Here is a 9,061-nt window from a genome sequence, read left to right as displayed (position 1 = left end):
ATATTTGTGCACTAAATGTTCACTCCATGCTTTATTTTTCTGCTGAAAAAATATTTGAATCAACAATAACCTCACAATCATGTTCAAAAGGCCTCTCATTGTCATGCTTATTTGAACTAAGCACTAATCCAGCATTGTAGGCTTCCTATCATTTCCTTGATTTTAGTCTCTACTTCAAAGCAAGATCATTCTAAAGCTACATTTATAAAAAATGATCTATTATTATTTTTTTGAGTAAAGGTTCGCCTTTTCATTATGCCATCAATCATTCACAACTGATTTGACCTTGCATTATTGATTTTCCCGATGGGAAAACAGACCAATAACACAAGTTTATGAAGGCAAAGTAACCCCAAAGCACAGAAGTTGGGATCTTTCTAATGATGGGCATTACTGCAAGGCAGCCAACCGCCATCAGAGATTGCAACAAATTACTCAATTGTTGTTCTTTCACCTCAAGAGGAAGCAGGTCATCCACGTCCTTGTCAACATTAAAAATTGATTCATCAACTGGGCATCCATATTCCCAGTACTTGCGGCCAACTGAATTGTGGTCTCTTTCAATTCCTTAAGTGCCTGCATAAATGGTTGGGACATGACAAGACAAATAAATAAAGGGAGAGGAAAATTAGATAAAATGAAACACCCAAACTCAAAAATAAGACCATTACCAAGGTAGGTGGAGGCTGATAAACCATTGGGGTCTGCATTTGCTCATAGGCTTCTTGCATGTTTCTGTATAATTGCCCTAAGGTTGAATTTTTCTGCATACTTTTCCAGATTGTTGTCACTAACTTGCTAAGCACCAACTGTAACAAAAGTACTTGTAAGTTACTCGTCTATAAAATGTCTGAATTGTGTCTTTTCCCTGAGAAGCTGCAATTGATAATTCCAATATATTAGTACCTGATGTTTGAGGGTAGCTAAGCCTTTCATGTGCATTGGAGATTCAGGAATAACACCATTTGAAGGAGGTATGCCAACAATACCACATAAAATAGTCTGTCACAATAAAAGGAAAATTTATGAATCCACTAGAGATTTTTTATGGAGGTGAAAACAAAGAATGAAGAGTTAGATCAAGATGTCTTCAGGAGAGCAAAAGCTCTTCCAGAATAGGGTAGCCAGTGATAGTTGAACCTAAACATGAACCCTGACAAAAATTACAACATAGTTCTAAATAATATATATTTACTGTGGTAATGGGCCTTGACACAATCTCTGCAATAATGGCCCTGCTTGATACAACATCATTTTTCAAGGGTTTTTTGTGAAGTTTCCTTTAAACTTTTCTATGCAGACTTCTTCCCTTTCTTCTTAGTGATTTCAGTGTAAGTGCTCGGTATACACTCTTTTAAGTGAATCTGTTCCAGCAATGTTCTTTCTGCAGTAACATTCCACCAAGAAAGTTAGCCACTTTATCAGTGGCATTCACACTGGTCACAAATGGCTGAAACATTTTTTTCAACCATTGGAACAGTGGCACTACGAACTTTAGGATCAATTCTATCATCAACTGCTCCAAATTGATCTTGCACATCCTGAATACGTATCGTATAAACAGTGATATACACAACCAATCATTTAAAATGCATACAGTCATTTCCTAGAATAGAGAATCCTTGTTCTGTTAGAGAATCCTAGTCCAAATCTTAAAAGAACTAATCAAACTTCTAATTTGAGGACCAATATGATCTGCAATAGTAAAACTTATAATGTACTGCACATCTTCATTGTGCGCCAAAAGCTTTACTAATTCTTTAGCAACAGTGCAATTTGTCTTCTTACCCTCCACAAGTCTTAACAATCAATTCTTCAATTATATGTTTAGCACCCTTCACTTGAAGATAGGATAATTCTTCCCATCAAGCTTAACGTTGGGTAGAGGGATGCTTTAAGATGAAGCTATCCTCCCCCTTGCTCAACAATTCTCTACAGATCTCAGAACAGAACCAAAGGTAATCTCAGGAACAACGTACTATACTACTATGACAAAGAACCACAATTCTAAAAGAAACATCAGTTTGGTTAGGATCTTCAAACACCTACCAAGGAATCAAGCAAATGATGCTCTGCAATTCCAAGACTTCAAGTATCCAGATGCATTGCATTGCTCTATGGCACATCAATGCAATTAATTAAGCATAGAAATAACATCTCTATGTAGCGGCACTTAAAATATTACAAAAGGTGATCATTCACTGAGGTACATTCCAAAAAATATATAATTATTGTTGCCACATCATCCAGATTTAGAATAATAATCTATTGGAATGGACACATTGATAAAAATTCCATTGTTGAGTTTGGGTTTGAGTTATTTCTTCCTCTAACTGCTCTCCAAAGCTAACTATTCAAACCAAGTCACCCTTCAATGACATACAACTCACAAGGTTCTCAAAGGCAGAAAAATCAAAAGCGTATAACAGTTAATATGTCCTTTACTGCTCCATTTTCAGGTGAAAGATTCTCAGTAATATAAACAGATCTTCCAATAGTCAACATGTAACAACAACCAAGAAAATATAGGAATCCACCAATAAACTATAATGCAAGGTCTTTTTTCTCTTTTCGAAAGGTTTCCATGAAAAACTTGTTCAAATTCATTTGTAGAGTAAGCACATAAAACGTTAATGTAATTAACCTTGAGCATGGAACATAATTCTTCTTAATCTCCATGATATTCAAGAATCAAACTCCAATGGCAGCATTGGCTTCAACACGTCTTCCTTTTATCCCTTCAAAGCTGCCATGGGTCATGATTGCTTGATCAATGATCGCATGCTCTTAAGACCAACAGTCTATACATAATTAGACTACAGTCTATACAAACACTGTGTTCAATCCAGATTTTGATTACAAACACCATACGGTATCTCCAATTTTTCACATCATTGAGGTCATCAATATCTCCAGTTTCAAACAACATTCAGGCCACATTTGCTTCAAAGTGCTTACAAGTATTGTCAAATGGCAGTACATTCTAAATTTACTCTTATTACACTTGAGAACTAGAACACATACCGCTTGAGAAGAGAGCTGCTGCTGCTTCAAGTACCTCAAGTGTAATATGAGTAAAGTTAGGCCTAAGCACCTTTATTATTGAGATTGAGTGCTTTCAAATACCAGGAGACAGGTGTGTGTGTTGACTTCAAGTTTGGCCTGGGAGAATTATTACACACTTTAAGCAGATTCTGTGAGGTTTCAAGGCACAGTGGGAACAAATCTTCAACTAAGGAGGTTGAGAACTGTCTAGTGACCTAGAACAACTAAGTGGGTTATGCGAAGATATTTATTAAGGGTGGTTGTGTTGAAGGTAGTAGGGAGGTTTAGAACGCAAGACAGGGGCGAGTATAGTCACTGTGAGAAAGAACTTGTGGAAAATCTGGGAAAATCAAGATTGTTTGTTATGTCAAAGGTCAAAGGAATAGAGCAATTGACTAGTGGGTCATAACGTAAGGTTCCACAGTTAAGGCTGCTAGAAAAAGGGACCGAAAGAGCCAAAAATGGGAAGGTGAATGAATGAGATGGACTACGTTGAATGATGGAAATATGAGAGTAGCCAAAAGGTATGCATTAAGTGGTACTAGAGCAATATTGATGCTCTTGGGGATTGACAAGTGATTGAGGAGGTTTCTGCAGTGAACCAAAAAGATTTATAAGATTGCTCGTGAAGAAGAGACATCAAAGTTGAGACAAAGAAACCAAGAAAATTTTGAGCAAGAGGAACCTAAGAAAAAAAGTGAGGAGAGAAAGAGATTGAGAACGGAATACAGGATTGGAGCATATTAAAGAAGTACCAACCAAGTGTAGAGCTAGGAAGAACTGAGATATTGAGACCTCAGAGGTTAAGGAACTAGTAGGTAACTGGTTTGTATTTTTTTTTAAATGTATGCAAGGAGTTAATCCTTACAGTGGTAATAGTAGAAGGAGTGGTAACAGAGGACCAATAAAGTTCTTAAAGTGTATGGCAAGAAACTTACGACAAATAGGCTACAAAACAAAACATAGAAGGTTTCTAACTGAGGTCCTCAAAGAGAAGAGAACAAGTGGAGTTCTCAAAAGGTGAGAAAAGTGTAGAAGCCATAGAAGGCCAGAGCATGCTCAAGTGGGTTCCAGAGGAGGGAACCAGAGGAATACCAAAAGCCTAGTTTGAGGTGAAGTGGGTGAGATATTGGGTAACAAGTGATGGAGAAGAATTGTTAAAGGGGCTTGAGTGTAGCTCACAATGAGCAAGAGAAAGCTCACAAGAAAGGAGGAAAGAAGATGGCTACTGATGGACATAATTCAAAGAGAGGCCATAACAAAAGGGAGAAGCATGCCAAGGAAAATGGCATGAGTAAAGAAGAAATTGAAAAGGAGATTTATGAGTTGAAGGAGAGATTCAACATAGTCAAAATGAGGCTTGAAAGAGAATACCAAAGGTAGAGATGGGACCTAAGGAAGAAGGCCAAATTACTTGTCAGAAAAAAGATTTTAAGAGGAAGCCCCCTAAAGCTAGAAATCTCGAGAGGAAGATGAAGCACCTGTTGAGCCTAAAGTTGAATTAGTTCACTATTTTGAACCAGAGCAGGGAATAGTCCTTGATGATGAGGAATATGTTGAAGAGAGACTATCAGAGAGTCTCATGGACTGCATAAAGAGTTCAAATCAACATATGGATTTGTTGATAGAAGATATGGTGGAAAAAGCATCATAACAGTAGAGGGAGCTACACAAAGAGGATGTCGATGAGACAATAAATGAAAGTCTCATGGGAGGTTAGCTAGAAGTGCTCGTAACATATATACCATATGGGGCTAAATAGCTTGGTGATTATGATACTGATGTTATGTGTATAGATGCAGATGATGAGGATTTTCAAGAGGGACAATCATTCATAGTTGTCATAAGAATAGAAGAAAGAGAAGGAGTACCTTCCTAAAGCATGGAAGGAAGACAAAATTTGATGTTGGAGGCATCAGAAGAGGCCAGGTAACCTTTTATTTTTAAAATTGGTGAATTTTATGTGAATGCATGCTTTGCATGTGAGGAGAATGGACAACTGGTCCAAAAGGAGAACGAGAGCACTAAATTGATCCAAGAAATCCAAATTGAGGTAGTAGATGCTAGACAATCCTCAAGGAAGGATGAGTTTCCAAAAGGAAAAAACAATGCATAATGAAGCCAAGATAACCTTGCAAGCAATTTTCAGAAGTGACCATGGATCCTAGCAGCCATGTGAAAGATGGATAACAAAACCAAGTTTATGTTAAGACAAGGAAGGAGGCAAAATTATCCCTCAAATGTCATTAAGGAGGAGGCCTTGAACAATCAAAGAATGCATCTATAAGAGAGAAATTGTAGAAGAGGGGATGAACAACATCATGATGCAATGTTCTTTAGAGATCGGTTGATCAATCCAAGGTTTAAGGATTGGCTTGAGTAACATTGTTCAAAGAATGCAATCAATAAGACAAAGGTGTCGAGCTTATTGCTGCAACTGGAGAGCTTGGTTCAACAACAAGAATTATGAATGTTGGCACCCAAGGTATAGTACAATTAACCACAAAGAGAGACTCATTTGTCATGTGAAGTCCTTGAGATGAAGACTACAATTGTGGAGGAGATTGTATTCTAGTATGATGGCAAAGGATAACCAAATGAAGAGGAGAAGGGAGAAGGATTATCTCTCATCGGGCAACGATGGTGGAGGTAGCCAAGTTTTTTGAACACATTAGAGTTGTTGTTGGATGATGAAATGACAACTAAGGTAGTACATTCTAAATTTACTCATATTACACTTGAGAACTAGAACACATACCGCTTGAGAAGAGAGTTGCTGCCGCTTCAAGTACCTCTTATGAAAACTTTTCAAAAGGTCTATACAAAACTTGAACTACAGTCTATACAGACACTGTGTTCAATCCAGATTTTGATTACAAACACCATTGAGGCCATACGGTATCTCCAATTTTTCACATCATTGAGGTCATCAGTATCTCCAGTTTCAAACAGCATTCAGGCCACATTTGCTTCAAAGTGCTTACAAGTATTGTCAAACGGCAGTACATTCTAAATTTACTCATATTACACTTGAGAACTAGAACACATACGACATGAGAAGAGAGCTGTTGCCGCTTCAAGTACCTCAAGCTCAAACTAGTCTGTTGTTCTTTCTTGCATCAAAAGAACTGAGTACAATAAGAAACAAGTTCCATGAGTATAAAATCAACAAATACAAATGAATATTACATTTTTTATCATCACCCAACGAACAAGAACCAAACAAAACTCAAGTCTAAGGGAAGGTTTATCAACTTGATGTCGAAAGAAGTACCATGAACAGGTATACCCCATCTTCCGGAAAGCAATTGCAATCCCTGAGAAAAGAAATCATCTTATTGTCTACCACAGTACAGACTATCGACATCTGAGACAAAAATTCATTCCCAAGTAGTCCAAAGCACCTCATAGCAGTTTCTCTATTACAAATCAGACAATATTAATACAACAGATTTCTTGCCTCGAAAACTTTTCAAAAGGTCTATACAAAACTTGAACTACAGTCTATACAGACACTGTGTTCAATCCAGATTTTGATTACAAACACCATTGAGGCCATACGATATCTCCAATTTTTCACATCATTGAGGTCATCAGTATCTCCAGTTTCAAACAGCATTCAGGCCACATTTGATATAAATAGTGCTAACTGACCCATGACTCAGGCAAGAAAACACCCAATTCCCCCACTCAACCCTATGAACCAGCCCATACTTGGCAACATGACTATAACGCTCCCTCTCACCATAAAAGACATTTGAGACAATTGTACCGAGATCAATCTGAATGAAAAATATGAACAATACAACAATCATTGCCTAGATCTTTCCAACACGAACAATACATGCGAATCAGAAGCAGGAAGTTGCCTTCTCCATCACAATATTCATCTTGGGATACTGGCAGACTGCAAACATCCAAATGCTGTAATATTTAGGGTAAGTACTGATAACTTTCCAGCTCAACAACACAACAAAAGGGAGGACACAGACAATCATAAAAAGAGTAAGCAGATCACGGCTACTTATCCCATGCTTGAATATCAGCAGAGTTAATATACCTTTTACACGAACATGAGAATAAAGGGGCCTAATTTCTCGCGCTCAGCCAACAATTCGGTCAAGTACCGACTGTTGTTGTTGCTGCTGCAGTGGCATGAGCCGTTCAAATCCAAGAAACAATGGATACCGAAACCAGAGAAGAATAAGCGGATTGAAATCTGAAAATGCAAGAATATCCCACCGAAACTGCTGCTGCTAACTAGAACATTTAGATTTGTGAACTAGGATGAAAAAACCTATTTCAAAACCATTTTTATACAGGGACCCAGGGAGCCATATACACCAAAACAGCGGGCTGAATCCGTCAAAACAGGGAGCCGCCCTCCATTTGAAAACAAATTAAGCTCCGCCCTCCATTTCAAAACAAATCTAACATCCCATGACCAAATCGACCCTCACAAACCACTCCCGGGACCAAATCGACCCTCACAAACCACTCCCAAACCAGAAAACCCAAACTGTAAATAAAAAATGGCGATTTTGCTCTCCCAAACCAGGAGCAAATATCAAAATGGGGCGATTTTGATCAAATACGATTCCGCAAATATCAAAATGGGGCGATTTTGATCAAATACGATTCGGTTAGTTTATCCGCCCTGGGCTAAAATAAAAAAATAAATTAATTTTTAAATAAAATATGGGCTAATTATATATATTAAAAAAAAAAAAAATTATTATTTTAATTAAAAATTCGCCCCATTAAAATATAAAAAGCCTTAAATTTCGCCTTTGGGCGATTATTCGCCCCTAAAATTAACCTTGCTGACATTCTAATGTGATCCTTCTCCTGCCAGTACTTGGCATACTTTTGTTTCCAAAGCTTAGCCCAGGGGGCATTTGGTTCCTTAATCCATCTCCACCAAAGCTTGGCTCCTGAAACTCTGCTGAGGGTCTCAGGATCATGAAGGCCCAATCCACCATGGCTCTTGGGCTTGCAGAGCTTGTCCCGGGCTACTAAAGCCCACTTCTTTTTCTCTTCCCCTCTGCCCCACAGAAAGTCACTTTGTATGCTTCTTATCTGTTGCTTAATACCTTGAGGAACAGGAAGAGCTGAAAATATGAAAATGGGAATGGCCTGCAAGACCGCCTGTGTGAGCACAAGGCGTCCTGCCAAATTTAGTGACCTACATGTCCATTTTCTGACCTTGTCCTGAAGTTTAGTTAATATTGGCTCCCACACTTTCTTGCTTAGAGGTTTGTTAGTGAGAGGAATACCAAGATATTTTGAAGGTAGCTGTTCCCTTTGAAATCCAAGAATTCTGGTAATGTTTCGTTGAATAGCAATATTAGTGTTAAAGAAGAAAATTTTGGACTTGTTAAGGCTTACCTTTGTGCCTGCTGCCATAGCAAAGTCATTTAAGATGTTTTTGATTGCTCTGGCTTCCCTGACTATGGGTGCCCTGCAAAATTGTATCATCCACAAATTGTTGTTGAGTGTTTGCCTCTCCATCCGCAGTAAGTTTGATACCCTAAATTCATCCTTTAGCATTTGCCATTTTAATCGCTCTACCTAGCCCTTCCATCATGAGGACGAAGAGGAACGGTGAGAGCGGATCTCCTTTTTTGAGCCCTCTGGAGGCTGTGAAGGTCCTTGATGGAGCTCCATTAAGCAGTATGGAAAAACTGGTTGAGGTAACTAATGCCATGACCCACCTTATTCAATTCTGGTCAAAACCATAGGCTTTTAGAATTGCTCTTATGTAAGACCAACTCAATTTGTCATAAGCTTTCGCTAGGTCCAACTGAATGATCATACCAGCTTGTTTGTTGCATTTGAGAGAGTGTGCCACCTCATGAGCTTGGATGATATTGTCGAGGATTTGTCTTCCCTCCACATAGCCTATGTGCTCCTCTGATATGAGAGAGGGTAGAAGTGGTTTGAGTCGATTGGCTATTACTTTGGAGATAATTTTATACACCACATTACATAAGGCTATGGGCCAAAAACCATCCGG

The 9,061-nt window shown here is 38.4% G+C and overlaps 1 long non-coding RNA gene across 1 annotated transcript; it reads right to left on the bottom strand.

Moving 5' to 3' along the window:
• Nucleotides 1–687: 687 nt before the first annotated feature.
• LOC149143361 (uncharacterized) lies at nucleotides 688–1,638 on the bottom strand. Its single transcript, XR_016265017.1, has 3 exons — nucleotides 1,196–1,638; nucleotides 907–1,002; nucleotides 688–809 (listed from the first exon to the last, which is right to left on the bottom strand). It is a non-coding gene; the product is annotated as an uncharacterized LOC149143361 (long non-coding RNA).
• Nucleotides 1,639–9,061: the final 7,423 nt, after the last annotated feature.

The sequence above is a fragment of the Pinus tabuliformis genome, chromosome X (genome assembly GCF_031772625.1).
Source record: "Pinus tabuliformis cultivar Carrire ecotype Pingquan chromosome X, CPIR1, whole genome shotgun sequence".
NCBI classification, from domain to species: Eukaryota; Viridiplantae; Streptophyta; class Pinopsida; order Pinales; family Pinaceae; genus Pinus; species Pinus tabuliformis.
The sequence above is the reverse complement of the archived record's forward strand: the minus strand, read 5'-3'. Positions and strand labels throughout refer to the sequence as shown.